At 51.8% G+C, this 18,789-nt stretch overlaps 13 non-coding genes across 13 annotated transcripts; 6 read left to right on the top strand and 7 right to left on the bottom strand.

Moving 5' to 3' along the window:
- Window positions 1-893: 893 nt before the first annotated feature.
- On the bottom strand, window positions 894-986 carry trnay-gua (transfer RNA tyrosine (anticodon GUA)). The gene is made up of 2 exons: window positions 950-986; window positions 894-929 (listed from the first exon to the last, which is right to left on the bottom strand). It is a non-coding gene; the product is annotated as a tRNA-Tyr (tRNA).
- A 1,412-nt stretch (window positions 987-2,398) lies between these two features.
- Window positions 2,399-2,471, top strand: trnar-acg (transfer RNA arginine (anticodon ACG)). The gene has a single exon. It is a non-coding gene; the product is annotated as a tRNA-Arg (tRNA).
- Window positions 2,472-3,744: 1,273 nt separating this feature from the next.
- trnay-gua (transfer RNA tyrosine (anticodon GUA)) lies at window positions 3,745-3,837 on the bottom strand. The gene is made up of 2 exons: window positions 3,801-3,837; window positions 3,745-3,780 (listed from the first exon to the last, which is right to left on the bottom strand). It is a non-coding gene; the product is annotated as a tRNA-Tyr (tRNA).
- Window positions 3,838-5,249: 1,412 nt separating this feature from the next.
- trnar-acg (transfer RNA arginine (anticodon ACG)) lies at window positions 5,250-5,322 on the top strand. Its single transcript has one exon. It is a non-coding gene; the product is annotated as a tRNA-Arg (tRNA).
- A 1,273-nt stretch (window positions 5,323-6,595) lies between these two features.
- trnay-gua (transfer RNA tyrosine (anticodon GUA)) lies at window positions 6,596-6,688 on the bottom strand. Its single transcript has 2 exons — window positions 6,652-6,688; window positions 6,596-6,631 (listed from the first exon to the last, which is right to left on the bottom strand). It is a non-coding gene; the product is annotated as a tRNA-Tyr (tRNA).
- A 1,412-nt stretch (window positions 6,689-8,100) lies between these two features.
- Window positions 8,101-8,173, top strand: trnar-acg (transfer RNA arginine (anticodon ACG)). The gene has a single exon. It is a non-coding gene; the product is annotated as a tRNA-Arg (tRNA).
- A 1,273-nt stretch (window positions 8,174-9,446) lies between these two features.
- trnay-gua (transfer RNA tyrosine (anticodon GUA)) lies at window positions 9,447-9,539 on the bottom strand. The gene is made up of 2 exons: window positions 9,503-9,539; window positions 9,447-9,482 (listed from the first exon to the last, which is right to left on the bottom strand). It is a non-coding gene; the product is annotated as a tRNA-Tyr (tRNA).
- A 1,412-nt stretch (window positions 9,540-10,951) lies between these two features.
- Window positions 10,952-11,024, top strand: trnar-acg (transfer RNA arginine (anticodon ACG)). The gene has a single exon. It is a non-coding gene; the product is annotated as a tRNA-Arg (tRNA).
- A 1,273-nt stretch (window positions 11,025-12,297) lies between these two features.
- On the bottom strand, window positions 12,298-12,390 carry trnay-gua (transfer RNA tyrosine (anticodon GUA)). The gene is made up of 2 exons: window positions 12,354-12,390; window positions 12,298-12,333 (listed from the first exon to the last, which is right to left on the bottom strand). It is a non-coding gene; the product is annotated as a tRNA-Tyr (tRNA).
- Window positions 12,391-13,802: 1,412 nt separating this feature from the next.
- trnar-acg (transfer RNA arginine (anticodon ACG)) lies at window positions 13,803-13,875 on the top strand. The gene has a single exon. It is a non-coding gene; the product is annotated as a tRNA-Arg (tRNA).
- A 1,273-nt stretch (window positions 13,876-15,148) lies between these two features.
- Window positions 15,149-15,241, bottom strand: trnay-gua (transfer RNA tyrosine (anticodon GUA)). Its single transcript has 2 exons — window positions 15,205-15,241; window positions 15,149-15,184 (listed from the first exon to the last, which is right to left on the bottom strand). It is a non-coding gene; the product is annotated as a tRNA-Tyr (tRNA).
- A 1,412-nt stretch (window positions 15,242-16,653) lies between these two features.
- trnar-acg (transfer RNA arginine (anticodon ACG)) lies at window positions 16,654-16,726 on the top strand. The gene has a single exon. It is a non-coding gene; the product is annotated as a tRNA-Arg (tRNA).
- A 1,273-nt stretch (window positions 16,727-17,999) lies between these two features.
- trnay-gua (transfer RNA tyrosine (anticodon GUA)) lies at window positions 18,000-18,092 on the bottom strand. The gene is made up of 2 exons: window positions 18,056-18,092; window positions 18,000-18,035 (listed from the first exon to the last, which is right to left on the bottom strand). It is a non-coding gene; the product is annotated as a tRNA-Tyr (tRNA).
- Window positions 18,093-18,789: the final 697 nt, after the last annotated feature.

Genomic DNA, 18,789 nt, shown 5'->3' with positions numbered 1-18,789 from the left:
ATCGATCCCGCTACCTCTCGCATGCAAAGCGAGCGCTCTACCACTTGAGCTAATTCCCCAGTGTTGTTGGGGTTGTTAGCCTAGCTTGTTTGGCAGGAGCTCCTCAGCACCACCCTCAACTTGGTCCGTGAGCAGCAGGGAAATCCTGCTTCGGCTTGGCCGGCTGCCTCAAGGCATTCAATGCTTTGCTCCAATCAGCATGTGCGAGCACCAGCAGGCGAGCAGCTGCAGGACCGCAAGCCACAATAACCATGGACGAAGCCAAAAAGAGCCGGAGCTTGCGCAAGGCAAGCCAGCTGAGCGGAAACGAGCAGCCACCCCGAGCGTCAGGGTGCAGCCTAGAACCCTGTCTGACTGACACAAGATTTCTTTTGTTTTCTAGTGAGTGCTGAGCATACTACTTCAAAGAACTCCCTGCTTGGGGCAGCTGACGCAAAAGGGTGCGTGAGGAAAGGCCACTCTGTAAGAGTCTGGCGCCATAGTATAGCGAGCGGCTGGAAACTGTGTAAAAGCCCTGGGGCTGTGGCAGCGGAGAATGTTGGTGATGAAATGTAAATGTACATTGTAAATATAAGCTAGTTCGGCAAGTGTAGTGAGGCAGCTGATGTAGTGTATTGAAAGTAAGGGATGTGCATTGCACTTTATCGGAGGTGAAATTTGAAGAGTTGTGTAATGTTGTGTCGGAAGTGTATTTTTGAGGTACAGGGCTGTGTGCTGAGCAGCAGGTGCAAGTGCAGAAGTGAAAGAACTGTGTGCGGGCTGTTATGAGAGAGGAAAAGGGGGTTGGTGCGCCTTGTTCGCAAGATCCGAGCGCGTTGTGTACTTGTGAAATTTAGAGTGCTGCCTCGAGCAAATTGTGGCATTGTGCAGACGTAGTGGAAAAAGGCCGTTGTTCCTTCGAGCCGGAATTGAACCGGCGACCTAAGGATGTCAGTGTTTTGATTTTCCTCTACAGTCCTCCGCTCTACCAGCTGAGCTATCGAAGGGGCAGGAGTTGTGGCACATGCAGCTGATTTAGTGCCATGCACTTTTGGCCACTCAGGGCCTTGTGCGCCTATTGATGGCGCAGCACTGTGGCACCGTGAGCCGCCAGCTGCTCCCCGCAGCTTGTGCGAGTAGTGTAATGGATAAGGCTTCCGTCTGTGGATCGCAAGCTGATAGCGTGCACTCCTTCCTGGCTGGCAGATTTATGCAAACTTTGCATTATGACTCGGGACACCAGGCAAGCTGACTTACTTGGGCGCGCCACCTTTGGCGTCGCTTTCTCAAGTCCCTTCTCAGCGCAGTAGGCACTCTCATTATCTGAAAGTCCTGACTTGGCAATGCCAAGTGACGCACACCACGATAAGCATCAACTGCTGCGAGAGGAACTTCAACGCGGTGAAAGCCGCACTTTGGTCTGTCCGAATTTTGCTGGTCTTCCGGTGCGAGGAGCTGTCGACGACCGAGCGTTGCCGATTGGCACATTCCAAGGTCCAGGACTATGTCCCGAGGGACGCACTGAAGCTTGGCAGGTGTCCCTCCTAGTTGACCTGCGGCCTGCAAGGAAATCCTGCTTCCGGTTGGCCGCCTGCGAGAACATATTCAATGCTTTGCTCCAGTCAGCATGTCTGAGCACCAGCAGGCGAGCAGCTGCAGGACCGCAAGCCAGGAAAATGATGAAAGAAGCCGAAAAGAGCTGGAGCTGACGGAAGGCAAGCGAAGTGAGCGGAAACTAGCAACCGCCACCAGTGTGAAGGAGCAGCCGAGAAGCCTGTGTGACTGACAGGAGGCTTCTTTTTCTTCCAAGGAAGTACTGAGTGTTTGGAAGAGTTACTGCTCCACGGAGCTGCTTGTACGCACCACAGAATGTCGCACGTGAAATGCTGGCAAGTACAGTGAGGCACCTCTTGTAGTGTAATGAGAGAAACTGATCTGTATTGCACTTGATGTCATGTCAAATTTCAACTGTTATGTAATGTATGCTTGCAAATGTTATCAAAAAAGTCTCTTTTTGGAAAGAAAAAGCAACGGTCTGCTGGCGCACAGAAGCAGCTGCACATGTGAAACAGCTGTGTGCAGGGTGTTTTCAGAGAGCAAAGGAGACATTCTGCGCATTGGCGACAACATGTTCCTTCAAAGCAACCTGTCAAGTTAAGAGCACTGGCTTCGGCTAATTGCTGCTTACTCCAAAATGGCAGCTGCACCTTTGAGCTGGAATTGCGGCAGAAACCTAAGGATAACCTTGCTTTGCATGCTCGTGTACTTCACCACTGTTCAAGCTCAAGCATGGAAGGGAAGCAGTGAAGGTGATTCTCTTTGCTGATTGATCACCAAGCGACTCTGACCATTCCCACCCGTGGAGCTGCAAACACCGCAGCTGTGCAGACTGTGAGCTGCAAGTGCAAATGTACCTTTGGGGCCAGTGGCGCAATGGATAACGTGTCTGACTACGGATCAGAAGATTGTAGGTTCGACTCCTACCTGGCTCGTGCTGTTTTTGTACAAACTATGCATTGTGACTTTCTGCGCTTGCGAGCTGGCCGTGCTGCCTGATTCCTTGCAGGGCAAGTGCCTTCATAGCGGCGTAGGCATTTTTCACTCTCAAAATGCGAAGCTCCTCAATGCAATCCGCACTCAAAGTATGCAATGCTGCAAAGCCTTTTCTTTTCCCCTTCACTCAACTCAGCTTTCCAAGGTGGAAAAGTCAAGAAGCCTTGCTTGCCACAGCACAAGAAAGGATATGAAGCCTTTTCAGCACTTTGTGGCTGAGCAGGTGCAACCAAGTGGGAGAAGAAGAGCCGGCGCCACTGTTGAGTGCCAAGAACTGGCCGAGCGGAGCGGAGCGAAGAAAGAAGTGGAGAATGCAGGCATCGATCCCGCTACCTCTCGCATGCAAAGCGAGCGCTCTACCACTTGAGCTAATTCCCCAGTGTTGTTGGGGTTGTTAGCCTAGCTTGTTTGGCAGGAGCTCCTCAGCACCACCCTCAACTTGGTCCGTGAGCAGCAGGGAAATCCTGCTTCGGCTTGGCCGGCTGCCTCAAGGCATTCAATGCTTTGCTCCAATCAGCATGTGCGAGCACCAGCAGGCGAGCAGCTGCAGGACCGCAAGCCACAATAACCATGGACGAAGCCAAAAAGAGCCGGAGCTTGCGCAAGGCAAGCCAGCTGAGCGGAAACGAGCAGCCACCCCGAGCGTCAGGGTGCAGCCTAGAACCCTGTCTGACTGACACAAGATTTCTTTTGTTTTCTAGTGAGTGCTGAGCATACTACTTCAAAGAACTCCCTGCTTGGGGCAGCTGACGCAAAAGGGTGCGTGAGGAAAGGCCACTCTGTAAGAGTCTGGCGCCATAGTATAGCGAGCGGCTGGAAACTGTGTAAAAGCCCTGGGGCTGTGGCAGCGGAGAATGTTGGTGATGAAATGTAAATGTACATTGTAAATATAAGCTAGTTCGGCAAGTGTAGTGAGGCAGCTGATGTAGTGTATTGAAAGTAAGGGATGTGCATTGCACTTTATCGGAGGTGAAATTTGAAGAGTTGTGTAATGTTGTGTCGGAAGTGTATTTTTGAGGTACAGGGCTGTGTGCTGAGCAGCAGGTGCAAGTGCAGAAGTGAAAGAACTGTGTGCGGGCTGTTATGAGAGAGGAAAAGGGGGTTGGTGCGCCTTGTTCGCAAGATCCGAGCGCGTTGTGTACTTGTGAAATTTAGAGTGCTGCCTCGAGCAAATTGTGGCATTGTGCAGACGTAGTGGAAAAAGGCCGTTGTTCCTTCGAGCCGGAATTGAACCGGCGACCTAAGGATGTCAGTGTTTTGATTTTCCTCTACAGTCCTCCGCTCTACCAGCTGAGCTATCGAAGGGGCAGGAGTTGTGGCACATGCAGCTGATTTAGTGCCATGCACTTTTGGCCACTCAGGGCCTTGTGCGCCTATTGATGGCGCAGCACTGTGGCACCGTGAGCCGCCAGCTGCTCCCCGCAGCTTGTGCGAGTAGTGTAATGGATAAGGCTTCCGTCTGTGGATCGCAAGCTGATAGCGTGCACTCCTTCCTGGCTGGCAGATTTATGCAAACTTTGCATTATGACTCGGGACACCAGGCAAGCTGACTTACTTGGGCGCGCCACCTTTGGCGTCGCTTTCTCAAGTCCCTTCTCAGCGCAGTAGGCACTCTCATTATCTGAAAGTCCTGACTTGGCAATGCCAAGTGACGCACACCACGATAAGCATCAACTGCTGCGAGAGGAACTTCAACGCGGTGAAAGCCGCACTTTGGTCTGTCCGAATTTTGCTGGTCTTCCGGTGCGAGGAGCTGTCGACGACCGAGCGTTGCCGATTGGCACATTCCAAGGTCCAGGACTATGTCCCGAGGGACGCACTGAAGCTTGGCAGGTGTCCCTCCTAGTTGACCTGCGGCCTGCAAGGAAATCCTGCTTCCGGTTGGCCGCCTGCGAGAACATATTCAATGCTTTGCTCCAGTCAGCATGTCTGAGCACCAGCAGGCGAGCAGCTGCAGGACCGCAAGCCAGGAAAATGATGAAAGAAGCCGAAAAGAGCTGGAGCTGACGGAAGGCAAGCGAAGTGAGCGGAAACTAGCAACCGCCACCAGTGTGAAGGAGCAGCCGAGAAGCCTGTGTGACTGACAGGAGGCTTCTTTTTCTTCCAAGGAAGTACTGAGTGTTTGGAAGAGTTACTGCTCCACGGAGCTGCTTGTACGCACCACAGAATGTCGCACGTGAAATGCTGGCAAGTACAGTGAGGCACCTCTTGTAGTGTAATGAGAGAAACTGATCTGTATTGCACTTGATGTCATGTCAAATTTCAACTGTTATGTAATGTATGCTTGCAAATGTTATCAAAAAAGTCTCTTTTTGGAAAGAAAAAGCAACGGTCTGCTGGCGCACAGAAGCAGCTGCACATGTGAAACAGCTGTGTGCAGGGTGTTTTCAGAGAGCAAAGGAGACATTCTGCGCATTGGCGACAACATGTTCCTTCAAAGCAACCTGTCAAGTTAAGAGCACTGGCTTCGGCTAATTGCTGCTTACTCCAAAATGGCAGCTGCACCTTTGAGCTGGAATTGCGGCAGAAACCTAAGGATAACCTTGCTTTGCATGCTCGTGTACTTCACCACTGTTCAAGCTCAAGCATGGAAGGGAAGCAGTGAAGGTGATTCTCTTTGCTGATTGATCACCAAGCGACTCTGACCATTCCCACCCGTGGAGCTGCAAACACCGCAGCTGTGCAGACTGTGAGCTGCAAGTGCAAATGTACCTTTGGGGCCAGTGGCGCAATGGATAACGTGTCTGACTACGGATCAGAAGATTGTAAGTTCGACTCCTACCTGGCTCGTGCTGTTTTTGTACAAACTATGCATTGTGACTTTCTGCGCTTGCGAGCTGGCCGTGCTGCCTGATTCCTTGCAGGGCAAGTGCCTTCATAGCGGCGTAGGCATTTTTCACTCTCAAAATGCGAAGCTCCTCAATGCAATCCGCACTCAAAGTATGCAATGCTGCAAAGCCTTTTCTTTTCCCCTTCACTCAACTCAGCTTTCCAAGGTGGAAAAGTCAAGAAGCCTTGCTTGCCACAGCACAAGAAAGGATATGAAGCCTTTTCAGCACTTTGTGGCTGAGCAGGTGCAACCAAGTGGGAGAAGAAGAGCCGGCGCCACTGTTGAGTGCCAAGAACTGGCCGAGCGGAGCGGAGCGAAGAAAGAAGTGGAGAATGCAGGCATCGATCCCGCTACCTCTCGCATGCATAGCGAGCGCTCTACCACTTGAGCTAATTCCCCAGTGTTGTTGGGGTTGTTAGCCTAGCTTGTTTGGCAGGAGCTCCTCAGCACCACCCTCAACTTGGTCCGTGAGCAGCAGGGAAATCCTGCTTCGGCTTGGCCGGCTGCCTCAAGGCATTCAATGCTTTGCTCCAATCAGCATGTGCGAGCACCAGCAGGCGAGCAGCTGCAGGACCGCAAGCCACAATAACCATGGACGAAGCCAAAAAGAGCCGGAGCTTGCGCAAGGCAAGCCAGCTGAGCGGAAACGAGCAGCCACCCCGAGCGTCAGGGTGCAGCCTAGAACCCTGTCTGACTGACACAAGATTTCTTTTGTTTTCTAGTGAGTGCTGAGCATACTACTTCAAAGAACTCCCTGCTTGGGGCAGCTGACGCAAAAGGGTGCGTGAGGAAAGGCCACTCTGTAAGAGTCTGGCGCCATAGTATAGCGAGCGGCTGGAAACTGTGTAAAAGCCCTGGGGCTGTGGCAGCGGAGAATGTTGGTGATGAAATGTAAATGTACATTGTAAATATAAGCTAGTTCGGCAAGTGTAGTGAGGCAGCTGATGTAGTGTATTGAAAGTAAGGGATGTGCATTGCACTTTATCGGAGGTGAAATTTGAAGAGTTGTGTAATGTTGTGTCGGAAGTGTATTTTTGAGGTACAGGGCTGTGTGCTGAGCAGCAGGTGCAAGTGCAGAAGTGAAAGAACTGTGTGCGGGCTGTTATGAGAGAGGAAAAGGGGGTTGGTGCGCCTTGTTCGCAAGATCCGAGCGCGTTGTGTACTTGTGAAATTTAGAGTGCTGCCTCGAGCAAATTGTGGCATTGTGCAGACGTAGTGGAAAAAGGCCGTTGTTCCTTCGAGCCGGAATTGAACCGGCGACCTAAGGATGTCAGTGTTTTGATTTTCCTCTACAGTCCTCCGCTCTACCAGCTGAGCTATCGAAGGGGCAGGAGTTGTGGCACATGCAGCTGATTTAGTGCCATGCACTTTTGGCCACTCAGGGCCTTGTGCGCCTATTGATGGCGCAGCATTGTGGCACCGTGAGCCGCCAGCTGCTCCCCGCAGCTTGTGCGAGTAGTGTAATGGATAAGGCTTCCGTCTGTGGATCGCAAGCTGATAGCGTGCACTCCTTCCTGGCTGGCAGATTTATGCAAACTTTGCATTATGACTCGGGACACCAGGCAAGCTGACTTACTTGGGCGCGCCACCTTTGGCGTCGCTTTCTCAAGTCCCTTCTCAGCGCAGTAGGCACTCTCATTATCTGAAAGTCCTGACTTGGCAATGCCAAGTGACGCACACCACGATAAGCATCAACTGCTGCGAGAGGAACTTCAACGCGGTGAAAGCCGCACTTTGGTCTGTCCGAATTTTGCTGGTCTTCCGGTGCGAGGAGCTGTCGACGACCGAGCGTTGCCGATTGGCACATTCCAAGGTCCAGGACTATGTCCCGAGGGACGCACTGAAGCTTGGCAGGTGTCCCTCCTAGTTGACCTGCGGCCTGCAAGGAAATCCTGCTTCCGGTTGGCCGCCTGCGAGAACATATTCAATGCTTTGCTCCAGTCAGCATGTCTGAGCACCAGCAGGCGAGCAGCTGCAGGACCGCAAGCCAGAAAAATGATGAAAGAAGCCGAAAAGAGCTGGAGCTGACGGAAGGCAAGCGAAGTGAGCGGAAACTAGCAACCGCCACCAGTGTGAAGGAGCAGCCGAGAAGCCTGTGTGACTGACAGGAGGCTTCTTTTTCTTCCAAGGAAGTACTGAGTGTTTGGAAGAGTTACTGCTCCACGGAGCTGCTTGTACGCACCACAGAATGTCGCACGTGAAATGCTGGCAAGTACAGTGAGGCACCTCTTGTAGTGTAATGAGAGAAACTGATCTGTATTGCACTTGATGTCATGTCAAATTTCAACTGTTATGTAATGTATGCTTGCAAATTTTATCAAAAAAGTCTCTTTTTGGAAAGAAAAAGCAACGGTCTGCTGGCGCACAGAAGCAGCTGCACATGTGAAACAGCTGTGTGCAGGGTGTTTTCAGAGAGCAAAGGAGACATTCTGCGCATTGGCGACAACATGTTCCTTCAAAGCAACCTGTCAAGTTAAGAGCACTGGCTTCGGCTAATTGCTGCTTACTCCAAAATGGCAGCTGCACCTTTGAGCTGGAATTGCGGCAGAAACCTAAGGATAACCTTGCTTTGCATGCTCGTGTACTTCACCACTGTTCAAGCTCAAGCATGGAAGGGAAGCAGTGAAGGTGATTCTCTTTGCTGATTGATCACCAAGCGACTCTGACCATTCCCACCCGTGGAGCTGCAAACACCGCAGCTGTGCAGACTGTGAGCTGCAAGTGCAAATGTACCTTTGGGGCCAGTGGCGCAATGGATAACGTGTCTGACTACGGATCAGAAGATTGTAGGTTCGACTCCTACCTGGCTCGTGCTGTTTTTGTACAAACTATGCATTGTGACTTTCTGCGCTTGCGAGCTGGCCGTGCTGCCTGATTCCTTGCAGGGCAAGTGCCTTCATAGCGGCGTAGGCATTTTTCACTCTCAAAATGCGAAGCTCCTCAATGCAATCCGCACTCAAAGTATGCAATGCTGCAAAGCCTTTTCTTTTCCCCTTCACTCAACTCAGCTTTCCAAGGTGGAAAAGTCAAGAAGCCTTGCTTGCCACAGCACAAGAAAGGATATGAAGCCTTTTCAGCACTTTGTGGCTGAGCAGGTGCAACCAATTGGGAGAAGAAGAGCCGGCGCCACTGTTGAGTGCCAAGAACTGGCCGAGCGGAGCGGAGCTAAGAAAGAAGTGGAGAATGCAGGCATCGATCCCGCTACCTCTCGCATGCAAAGCGAGCGCTCTACCACTTGAGCTAATTCCCCAGTGTTGTTGGGGTTGTTAGCCTAGCTTGTTTGGCAGGAGCTCCTCAGCACCACCCTCAACTTGGTCCGTGAGCAGCAGGGAAATCCTGCTTCGGCTTGGCCGGCTGCCTCAAGGCATTCAATGCTTTGCTCCAATCAGCATGTGCGAGCACCAGCAGGCGAGCAGCTGCAGGACCGCAAGCCACAATAACCATGGACGAAGCCAAAAAGAGCCGGAGCTTGCGCAAGGCAAGCCAGCTGAGCGGAAACGAGCAGCCACCCCGAGCGTCAGGGTGCAGCCTAGAACCCTGTCTGACTGACACAAGATTTCTTTTGTTTTCTAGTGAGTGCTGAGCATACTACTTCAAAGAACTCCCTGCTTGGGGCAGCTGACGCAAAAGGGTGCGTGAGGAAAGGCCACTCTGTAAGAGTCTGGCGCCATAGTATAGCGAGCGGCTGGAAACTGTGTAAAAGCCCTGGGGCTGTGGCAGCGGAGAATGTTGGTGATGAAATGTAAATGTACATTGTAAATATAAGCTAGTTCGGCAAGTGTAGTGAGGCAGCTGATGTAGTGTATTGAAAGTAAGGGATGTGCATTGCACTTTATCGGAGGTGAAATTTGAAGAGTTGTGTAATGTTGTGTCGGAAGTGTATTTTTGAGGTACAGGGCTGTGTGCTGAGCAGCAGGTGCAAGTGCAGAAGTGAAAGAACTGTGTGCGGGCTGTTATGAGAGAGGAAAAGGGGGTTGGTGCGCCTTGTTCGCAAGATCCGAGCGCGTTGTGTACTTGTGAAATTTAGAGTGCTGCCTCGAGCAAATTGTGGCATTGTGCAGACGTAGTGGAAAAAGGCCGTTGTTCCTTCGAGCCGGAATTGAACCAGCGACCTAAGGATGTCAGTGTTTTGATTTTCCTCTACAGTCCTCCGCTCTACCAGCTGAGCTATCGAAGGGGCAGGAGTTGTGGCACATGCAGCTGATTTAGTGCCATGCACTTTTGGCCACTCAGGGCCTTGTGCGCCTATTGATGGCGCAGCATTGTGGCACCGTGAGCCGCCAGCTGCTCCCCGCAGCTTGTGCGAGTAGTGTAATGGATAAGGCTTCCGTCTGTGGATCGCAAGCTGATAGCGTGCACTCCTTCCTGGCTGGCAGATTTATGCAAACTTTGCATTATGACTCGGGACACCAGGCAAGCTGACTTACTTGGGCGCGCCACCTTTGGCGTCGCTTTCTCAAGTCCCTTCTCAGCGCAGTAGGCACTCTCATTATCTGAAAGTCCTGACTTGGCAATGCCAAGTGACGCACACCACGATAAGCATCAACTGCTGCGAGAGGAACTTCAACGCGGTGAAAGCCGCACTTTGGTCTGTCCGAATTTTGCTGGTCTTCCGGTGCGAGGAGCTGTCGACGACCGAGCGTTGCCGATTGGTACATTCCAAGGTCCAGGACTATGTCCCGAGGGACGCACTGAAGCTTGGCAGGTGTCCCTCCTAGTTGACCTGCGGCCTGCAAGGAAATCCTGCTTCCGGTTGGCCGCCTGCGAGAACATATTCAATGCTTTGCTCCAGTCAGCATGTCTGAGCACCAGCAGGCGAGCAGCTGCAGGACCGCAAGCCAGAAAAATGATGAAAGAAGCCGAAAAGAGCTGGAGCTGACGGAAGGCAAGCGAAGTGAGCGGAAACTAGCAACCGCCACCAGTGTGAAGGAGCAGCCGAGAAGCCCGTGTGACTGACAGGAGGCTTCTTTTTCTTCCAAGGAAGTACTGAGTGTTTGGAAGAGTTACTGCTCCACGGAGCTGCTTGTACGCACCACAGAATGTCGCACGTGAAATGCTGGCAAGTACAGTGAGGCACCTCTTGTAGTGTAATGAGAGAAACTGATCTGTATTGCACTTGATGTCATGTCAAATTTCAACTGTTATGTAATGTATGCTTGCAAATGTTATCAAAAAAGTCTCTTTTTGGAAAGAAAAAGCAACGGTCTGCTGGCGCACAGAAGCAGCTGCACATGTGAAACAGCTGTGTGCAGGGTGTTTTCAGAGAGCAAAGGAGACATTCTGCGCATTGGCGACAACATGTTCCTTCAAAGCAACCTGTCAAGTTAAGAGCACTGGCTTCGGCTAATTGCTGCTTACTCCAAAATGGCAGCTGCACCTTTGAGCTGGAATTGCGGCAGAAACCTAAGGATAACCTTGCTTTGCATGCTCGTGTACTTCACCACTGTTCAAGCTCAAGCATGGAAGGGAAGCAGTGAAGGTGATTCTCTTTGCTGATTGATCACCAAGCGACTCTGACCATTCCCACCCGTGGAGCTGCAAACACCGCAGCTGTGCAGACTGTGAGCTGCAAGTGCAAATGTACCTTTGGGGCCAGTGGCGCAATGGATAACGTGTCTGACTACGGATCAGAAGATTGTAAGTTCGACTCCTACCTGGCTCGTGCTGTTTTTGTACAAACTATGCATTGTGACTTTCTGCGCTTGCGAGCTGGCCGTGCTGCCTGATTCCTTGCAGGGCAAGTGCCTTCATAGCGGCGTAGGCATTTTTCACTCTCAAAATGCGAAGCTCCTCAATGCAATCCGCACTCAAAGTATGCAATGCTGCAAAGCCTTTTCTTTTCCCCTTCACTCAACTCAGCTTTCCAAGGTGGAAAAGTCAAGAAGCCTTGCTTGCCACAGCACAAGAAAGGATATGAAGCCTTTTCAGCACTTTGTGGCTGAGCAGGTGCAACCAAGTGGGAGAAGAAGAGCCGGCGCCACTGTTGAGTGCCAAGAACTGGCCGAGCGGAGCGGAGCGAAGAAAGAAGTGGAGAATGCAGGCATCGATCCCGCTACCTCTCGCATGCATAGCGAGCGCTCTACCACTTGAGCTAATTCCCCAGTGTTGTTGGGGTTGTTAGCCTAGCTTGTTTGGCAGGAGCTCCTCAGCACCACCCTCAACTTGGTCCGTGAGCAGCAGGGAAATCCTGCTTCGGCTTGGCCGGCTGCCTCAAGGCATTCAATGCTTTGCTCCAATCAGCATGTGCGAGCACCAGCAGGCGAGCAGCTGCAGGACCGCAAGCCACAATAACCATGGACGAAGCCAAAAAGAGCCGGAGCTTGCGCAAGGCAAGCCAGCTGAGCGGAAACGAGCAGCCACCCCGAGCGTCAGGGTGCAGCCTAGAACCCTGTCTGACTGACACAAGATTTCTTTTGTTTTCTAGTGAGTGCTGAGCATACTACTTCAAAGAACTCCCTGCTTGGGGCAGCTGACGCAAAAGGGTGCGTGAGGAAAGGCCACTCTGTAAGAGTCTGGCGCCATAGTATAGCGAGCGGCTGGAAACTGTGTAAAAGCCCTGGGGCTGTGGCAGCGGAGAATGTTGGTGATGAAATGTAAATGTACATTGTAAATATAAGCTAGTTCGGCAAGTGTAGTGAGGCAGCTGATGTAGTGTATTGAAAGTAAGGGATGTGCATTGCACTTTATCGGAGGTGAAATTTGAAGAGTTGTGTAATGTTGTGTCGGAAGTGTATTTTTGAGGTACAGGGCTGTGTGCTGAGCAGCAGGTGCAAGTGCAGAAGTGAAAGAACTGTGTGCGGGCTGTTATGAGAGAGGAAAAGGGGGTTGGTGCGCCTTGTTCGCAAGATCCGAGCGCGTTGTGTACTTGTGAAATTTAGAGTGCTGCCTCGAGCAAATTGTGGCATTGTGCAGACGTAGTGGAAAAAGGCCGTTGTTCCTTCGAGCCGGAATTGAACCGGCGACCTAAGGATGTCAGTGTTTTGATTTTCCTCTACAGTCCTCCGCTCTACCAGCTGAGCTATCGAAGGGGCAGGAGTTGTGGCACATGCAGCTGATTTAGTGCCATGCACTTTTGGCCACTCAGGGCCTTGTGCGCCTATTGATGGCGCAGCATTGTGGCACCGTGAGCCGCCAGCTGCTCCCCGCAGCTTGTGCGAGTAGTGTAATGGATAAGGCTTCCGTCTGTGGATCGCAAGCTGATAGCGTGCACTCCTTCCTGGCTGGCAGATTTATGCAAACTTTGCATTATGACTCGGGACACCAGGCAAGCTGACTTACTTGGGCGCGCCACCTTTGGCGTCGCTTTCTCAAGTCCCTTCTCAGCGCAGTAGGCACTCTCATTATCTGAAAGTCCTGACTTGGCAATGCCAAGTGACGCACACCACGATAAGCATCAACTGCTGCGAGAGGAACTTCAACGCGGTGAAAGCCGCACTTTGGTCTGTCCGAATTTTGCTGGTCTTCCGGTGCGAGGAGCTGTCGACGACCGAGCGTTGCCGATTGGCACATTCCAAGGTCCAGGACTATGTCCCGAGGGACGCACTGAAGCTTGGCAGGTGTCCCTCCTAGTTGACCTGCGGCCTGCAAGGAAATCCTGCTTCCGGTTGGCCGCCTGCGAGAACATATTCAATGCTTTGCTCCAGTCAGCATGTCTGAGCACCAGCAGGCGAGCAGCTGCAGGACCGCAAGCCAGAAAAATGATGAAAGAAGCCGAAAAGAGCTGGAGCTGACGGAAGGCAAGCGAAGTGAGCGGAAACTAGCAACCGCCACCAGTGTGAAGGAGCAGCCGAGAAGCCTGTGTGACTGACAGGAGGCTTCTTTTTCTTCCAAGGAAGTACTGAGTGTTTGGAAGAGTTACTGCTCCACGGAGCTGCTTGTACGCACCACAGAATGTCGCACGTGAAATGCTGGCAAGTACAGTGAGGCACCTCTTGTAGTGTAATGAGAGAAACTGATCTGTATTGCACTTGATGTCATGTCAAATTTCAACTGTTATGTAATGTATGCTTGCAAATTTTATCAAAAAAGTCTCTTTTTGGAAAGAAAAAGCAACGGTCTGCTGGCGCACAGAAGCAGCTGCACATGTGAAACAGCTGTGTGCAGGGTGTTTTCAGAGAGCAAAGGAGACATTCTGCGCATTGGCGACAACATGTTCCTTCAAAGCAACCTGTCAAGTTAAGAGCACTGGCTTCGGCTAATTGCTGCTTACTCCAAAATGGCAGCTGCACCTTTGAGCTGGAATTGCGGCAGAAACCTAAGGATAACCTTGCTTTGCATGCTCGTGTACTTCACCACTGTTCAAGCTCAAGCATGGAAGGGAAGCAGTGAAGGTGATTCTCTTTGCTGATTGATCACCAAGCGACTCTGACCATTCCCACCCGTGGAGCTGCAAACACCGCAGCTGTGCAGACTGTGAGCTGCAAGTGCAAATGTACCTTTGGGGCCAGTGGCGCAATGGATAACGTGTCTGACTACGGATCAGAAGATTGTAGGTTCGACTCCTACCTGGCTCGTGCTGTTTTTGTACAAACTATGCATTGTGACTTTCTGCGCTTGCGAGCTGGCCGTGCTGCCTGATTCCTTGCAGGGCAAGTGCCTTCATAGCGGCGTAGGCATTTTTCACTCTCAAAATGCGAAGCTCCTCAATGCAATCCGCACTCAAAGTATGCAATGCTGCAAAGCCTTTTCTTTTCCCCTTCACTCAACTCAGCTTTCCAAGGTGGAAAAGTCAAGAAGCCTTGCTTGCCACAGCACAAGAAAGGATATGAAGCCTTTTCAGCACTTTGTGGCTGAGCAGGTGCAACCAATTGGGAGAAGAAGAGCCGGCGCCACTGTTGAGTGCCAAGAACTGGCCGAGCGGAGCGGAGCTAAGAAAGAAGTGGAGAATGCAGGCATCGATCCCGCTACCTCTCGCATGCAAAGCGAGCGCTCTACCACTTGAGCTAATTCCCCAGTGTTGTTGGGGTTGTTAGCCTAGCTTGTTTGGCAGGAGCTCCTCAGCACCACCCTCAACTTGGTCCGTGAGCAGCAGGGAAATCCTGCTTCGGCTTGGCCGGCTGCCTCAAGGCATTCAATGCTTTGCTCCAATCAGCATGTGCGAGCACCAGCAGGCGAGCAGCTGCAGGACCGCAAGCCACAATAACCATGGACGAAGCCAAAAAGAGCCGGAGCTTGCGCAAGGCAAGCCAGCTGAGCGGAAACGAGCAGCCACCCCGAGCGTCAGGGTGCAGCCTAGAACCCTGTCTGACTGACACAAGATTTCTTTTGTTTTCTAGTGAGTGCTGAGCATACTACTTCAAAGAACTCCCTGCTTGGGGCAGCTGACGCAAAAGGGTGCGTGAGGAAAGGCCACTCTGTAAGAGTCTGGCGCCATAGTATAGCGAGCGGCTGGAAACTGTGTAAAAGCCCTGGGGCTGTGGCAGCGGAGAATGTTGGTGATGAAATGTAAATGTACATTGTAAATATAAGCTAGTTCGGCAAGTGTAGTGAGGCAGCTGATGTAGTGTATTGAAAGTAAGGGATGTGCATTGCACTTTATCGGAGGTGAAATTTGAAGAGTTGTGTAATGTTGTGTCGGAAGTGTATTTTTGAGGTACAGGGCTGTGTGCTGAGCAGCAGGTGCAAGTGCAGAAGTGAAAGAACTGTGTGCGGGCTGTTATGAGAGAGGAAAAGGGGGTTGGTGCGCCTTGTTCGCAAGATCCGAGCGCGTTGTGTACTTGTGAAATTTAGAGTGCTGCCTCGAGCAAATTGTGGCATTGTGCAGACGTAGTGGAAAAAGGCCGTTGTTCCTTCGAGCCGGAATTGAACCAGCGACCTAAGGATGTCAGTGTTTTGATTTTCCTCTACAGTCCTCCGCTCTACCAGCTGAGCTATCGAAGGGGCAGGAGTTGTGGCACATGCAGCTGATTTAGTGCCATGCACTTTTGGCCACTCAGGGCCTTGTGCGCCTATTGATGGCGCAGCATTGTGGCACCGTGAGCCGCCAGCTGCTCCCCGCAGCTTGTGCGAGTAGTGTAATGGATAAGGCTTCCGTCTGTGGATCGCAAGCTGATAGCGTGCACTCCTTCCTGGCTGGCAGATTTATGCAAACTTTGCATTATGACTCGGGACACCAGGCAAGCTGACTTACTTGGGCGCGCCACCTTTGGCGTCGCTTTCTCAAGTCCCTTCTCAGCGCAGTAGGCACTCTCATTATCTGAAAGTCCTGACTTGGCAATGCCAAGTGACGCACACCACGATAAGCATCAACTGCTGCGAGAGGAACTTCAACGCGGTGAAAGCCGCACTTTGGTCTGTCCGAATTTTGCTGGTCTTCCGGTGCGAGGAGCTGTCGACGACCGAGCGTTGCCGATTGGTACATTCCAAGGTCCAGGACTATGTCCCGAGGGACGCACTGAAGCTTGGCAGGTGTCCCTCCTAGTTGACCTGCGGCCTGCAAGGAAATCCTGCTTCCGGTTGGCCGCCTGCGAGAACATATTCAATGCTTTGCTCCAGTCAGCATGTCTGAGCACCAGCAGGCGAGCAGCTGCAGGACCGCAAGCCAGAAAAATGATGAAAGAAGCCGAAAAGAGCTGGAGCTGACGGAAGGCAAGCGAAGTGAGCGGAAACTAGCAACCGCCACCAGTGTGAAGGAGCAGCCGAGAAGCCCGTGTGACTGACAGGAGGCTTCTTTTTCTTCCAAGGAAGTACTGAGTGTTTGGAAGAGTTACTGCTCCACGGAGCTGCTTGTACGCACCACAGAATGTCGCACGTGAAATGCTGGCAAGTACAGTGAGGCACCTCTTGTAGTGTAATGAGAGAAACTGATCTGTATTGCACTTGATGTCATGTCAAATTTCAACTGTTATGTAATGTATGCTTGCAAATGTTATCAAAAAAGTCTCTTTTTGGAAAGAAAAAGCAACGGTCTGCTGGCGCACAGAAGCAGCTGCACATGTGAAACAGCTGTGTGCAGGGTGTTTTCAGAGAGCAAAGGAGACATTCTGCGCATTGGCGACAACATGTTCCTTCAAAGCAACCTGTCAAGTTAAGAGCACTGGCTTCGGCTAATTGCTGCTTACTCCAAAATGGCAGCTGCACCTTTGAGCTGGAATTGCGGCAGAAACCTAAGGATAACCTTGCTTTGCATGCTCGTGTACTTCACCACTGTTCAAGCTCAAGCATGGAAGGGAAGCAGTGAAGGTGATTCTCTTTGCTGATTGATCACCAAGCGACTCTGACCATTCCCACCCGTGGAGCTGCAAACACCGCAGCTGTGCAGACTGTGAGCTGCAAGTGCAAATGTACCTTTGGGGCCAGTGGCGCAATGGATAACGTGTCTGACTACGGATCAGAAGATTGTAAGTTCGACTCCTACCTGGCTCGTGCTGTTTTTGTACAAACTATGCATTGTGACTTTCTGCGCTTGCGAGCTGGCCGTGCTGCCTGATTCCTTGCAGGGCAAGTGCCTTCATAGCGGCGTAGGCATTTTTCACTCTCAAAATGCGAAGCTCCTCAATGCAATCCGCACTCAAAGTATGCAATGCTGCAAAGCCTTTTCTTTTCCCCTTCACTCAACTCAGCTTTCCAAGGTGGAAAAGTCAAGAAGCCTTGCTTGCCACAGCACAAGAAAGGATATGAAGCCTTTTCAGCACTTTGTGGCTGAGCAGGTGCAACCAAGTGGGAGAAGAAGAGCCGGCGCCACTGTTGAGTGCCAAGAACTGGCCGAGCGGAGCGGAGCGAAGAAAGAAGTGGAGAATGCAGGCATCGATCCCGCTACCTCTCGCATGCATAGCGAGCGCTCTACCACTTGAGCTAATTCCCCAGTGTTGTTGGGGTTGTTAGCCTAGCTTGTTTGGCAGGAGCTCCTCAGCACCACCCTCAACTTGGTCCGTGAGCAGCAGGGAAATCCTGCTTCGGCTTGGCCGGCTGCCTCAAGGCATTCAATGCTTTGCTCCAATCAGCATGTGCGAGCACCAGCAGGCGAGCAGCTGCAGGACCGCAAGCCACAATAACCATGGACGAAGCCAAAAAGAGCCGGAGCTTGCGCAAGGCAAGCCAGCTGAGCGGAAACGAGCAGCCACCCCGAGCGTCAGGGTGCAGCCTAGAACCCTGTCTGACTGACACAAGATTTCTTTTGTTTTCTAGTGAGTGCTGAGCATACTACTTCAAAGAACTCCCTGCTTGGGGCAGCTGACGCAAAAGGGTGCGTGAGGAAAGGCCACTCTGTAAGAGTCTGGCGCCATAGTATAGCGAGCGGCTGGAAACTGTGTAAAAGCCCTGGGGCTGTGGCAGCGGAGAATGTTGGTGATGAAATGTAAATGTACATTGTAAATATAAGCTAGTTCGGCAAGTGTAGTGAGGCAGCTGATGTAGTGTATTGAAAGTAAGGGATGTGCATTGCACTTTATCGGAGGTGAAATTTGAAGAGTTGTGTAATGTTGTGTCGGAAGTGTATTTTTGAGGTACAGGGCTGTGTGCTGAGCAGCAGGTGCAAGTGCAGAAGTGAAAGAACTGTGTGCGGGCTGTTATGAGAGAGGAAAAGGGGGTTGGTGCGCCTTGTTCGCAAGATCCGAGCGCGTTGTGTACTTGTGAAATTTAGAGTGCTGCCTCGAGCAAATTGTGGCATTGTGCAGACGTAGTGGAAAAAGGCCGTTGTTCCTTCGAGCCGGAATTGAACCGGCGACCTAAGGATGTCAGTGTTTTGATTTTCCTCTACAGTCCTCCGCTCTACCAGCTGAGCTATCGAAGGGGCAGGAGTTGTGGCACATGCAGCTGATTTAGTGCCATGCACTTTTGGCCACTCAGGGCCTTGTGCGCCTATTGATGGCGCAGCATTGTGGCACCGTGAGCCGCCAGCTGCTCCCCGCAGCTTGTGCGAGTAGTGTAATGGATAAGGCTTCCGTCTGTGGATCGCAAGCTGATAGCGTGCACTCCTTCCTGGCTGGCAGATTTATGCAAACTTTGCATTATGACTCGGGACACCAGGCAAGCTGACTTACTTGGGCGCGCCACCTTTGGCGTCGCTTTCTCAAGTCCCTTCTCAGCGCAGTAGGCACTCTCATTATCTGAAAGTCCTGACTTGGCAATGCCAAGTGACGCACACCACGATAAGCATCAACTGCTGCGAGAGGAACTTCAACGCGGTGAAAGCCGCACTTTGGTCTGTCCGAATTTTGCTGGTCTTCCGGTGCGAGGAGCTGTCGACGACCGAGCGTTGCCGATTGGCACATTCCAAGGTCCAGGACTATGTCCCGAGGGACGCACTGAAGCTTGGCAGGTGTCCCTCCTAGTTGACCTGCGGCCTGCAAGGAAATCCTGCTTCCGGTTGGCCGCCTGCGAGAACATATTCAATGCTTTGCTCCAGTCAGCATGTCTGAGCACCAGCAGGCGAGCAGCTGCAGGACCGCAAGCCAGAAAAATGATGAAAGAAGCCGAAAAGAGCTGGA

The sequence above is a fragment of the Heterodontus francisci genome, unplaced genomic scaffold (genome assembly GCF_036365525.1).
Source record: "Heterodontus francisci isolate sHetFra1 unplaced genomic scaffold, sHetFra1.hap1 HAP1_SCAFFOLD_1492, whole genome shotgun sequence".
Classification (NCBI taxonomy): Eukaryota; Metazoa; Chordata; class Chondrichthyes; order Heterodontiformes; family Heterodontidae; genus Heterodontus; species Heterodontus francisci.
This window is presented reverse-complemented; position numbering and strand designations above follow the sequence as displayed.